The sequence below is a fragment of the Austrofundulus limnaeus genome, unplaced genomic scaffold, assembly GCF_001266775.1.
Source record: "Austrofundulus limnaeus strain Quisiro unplaced genomic scaffold, Austrofundulus_limnaeus-1.0 Scaffold90, whole genome shotgun sequence".
NCBI lineage: Eukaryota > Metazoa > Chordata > Actinopteri > Cyprinodontiformes > Rivulidae > Austrofundulus > Austrofundulus limnaeus.
The window spans coordinates 1,501,407-1,503,466 of NW_013952492.1; positions in this window are offsets into that span (position 1 = coordinate 1,501,407).

Consider the following 2,060-nt stretch of genomic DNA (forward strand, 5'->3'; position numbering starts at 1 on the left):
TTCTTATTATGTTTAGTAGCAAAATTCATTATCACAAAATTGTTATAGGAATTATATTTCTGTAAAGAAACATTCAGATTGGAAGCCAAAAACCTACACACAAAACTGAATGAGTTCTCAGGTGAATGTTTACTTTCAGATCTTGAAACTCTGTTTCACTCCAAGTCTGTCTGTGGCTTTGTATGAATAAACAAAATGACGTCGAGCTCAAACGTCCTAACAATATTTATAGAAAACCTGGTCACACCCTGTAAGGGTGGTCCCTCTCAGCATACCTTAATAAACCATTGTTTATACTACTGGAGCACGGTACATGTTAAGTATAGACTTGTTGACTGTCTTACTGTTTAGTAAATGATTATGACCAATCACAAAGCATAAGATATGAGTGTATATAAAATTCAGTGAATCAACCACAAAGTATCCAACTGACTGACATTTAGTGACATTTTATACTTTTATAATTTGCAGATCATCTTGCTGGCTGTTAACTCCAGACGTGTTAAAGCTTGTTTTTAAGTGTTAAGCTTTCGTTCTCCTTAGCATCATCATTAAATTACCTGAGAACTTCAAACATTTTAGCTAAAACCCGTGCATACGAAAGCAGTATTTTAGAGACAGCACAGAGTATTACAGAATTACAGATCATTACTTTCTTGTTCATTTTCCACTGCTTCCAAAACCTCTCCTTCTCTCTGTGACATTTCATTAATAACAAGGTGTTCTGGAGCACTGAGTCGTGATAAAAAAATAAAGAAAAGTAATTGCACTGGGAGAAGGTGATAATTAAGAAAAAAATGGTAAGCCTTAACTTTAAAGTTTCACACAAACCTTTTGCATGACCTTTTAGATGTTTTGATCCTTTCGTAGCTCAATTAGAAGCTTTAAACATTTCACTGCATTCCAGTTTCTTTTTAAACCATGAAGCACATTTGTATCTAAAGTTGCCGACGTGGCATTTTTGTGTCAGGTCAAAGTTTTCCAGTAGACAAAACTTTGTCATTTGAAGAGGAGAGTAAAGGCATCGTTGCGCTTGTCTGAAAGAATCAGACTCATACTGTACAGTACAATATGATGAATGAGTCATTACAGGGACTGCTGGCTACTCATGCCCAGGCGCCAGGCAAACAGTGTTTAAACTTAACAGAAGGAGAAGGGGGAGCCATGATGAGGAAGGTGGTTGAACTGGTTCAGAGCCTGTTGCTATGGTAGCCATGTGGAATAAATCAGCAGCATGAATTCCATTCACAGATGCCTTGAGCTTCCCACCGACTCAGGTGGACCTACACAGAATATGAATGAGTACAGCGTGAGCACAAAGACGCAAATCAAAATTACCAAAGTTAAGTGTTTGGCTTTAGAAATGAATTTTTCCTTTCGATTTAAGCCCCTTGAATCATTATTTTACTTGTGCTACACAGATACTTCCTTCCCCCCATGGTGGGTTGCATGCTTGAAGCCCCTGTTTGCTGTCATAAGGAGAGAGGCAGGCAGTCCATCACAGGACCAAAGCTGAGACAAACTCAACCAAACCAACCATGCGTGGACACACTCACAAACATGGTCTATATGAAACCACCAAGTTAACCCAGCATCACTGTTTTATAACCAAAAGAGCTGTGAAATTCAGACTTTACACATTCAAACATCACACTGTTATAACGGTCTGTTCATCTAATTACTGTTTGGAGAATGTTTACACAAACAGCGCACAATAATTACATGAAAACTGAATTATTTTCTTTTTTTTTCTTGGTTTTTTTTTTTTTTACAAACTATGAATATGCACTGCAGTTTGCCAAACAAGCAAGACAAGAGACAATTTGTGAGTAACATGCTGGGTGCAATTTCCAACAGCAGAAGTGTTTTTGGGTTGGTAAATGACAATTTGGGGAAAATGGGGAGCTGACTGGTATTTGCAAAAAAAAATGTAAAATGGCAACACATTTTTCTTTTATGTTTAATAACATGATGCTCTTCGAAATATGTTTGTCAAGTACTGCATTTTTTTAAAGCAGAAGCTTCTAATAAATCACAACTCATAAGATATTATTTTATGT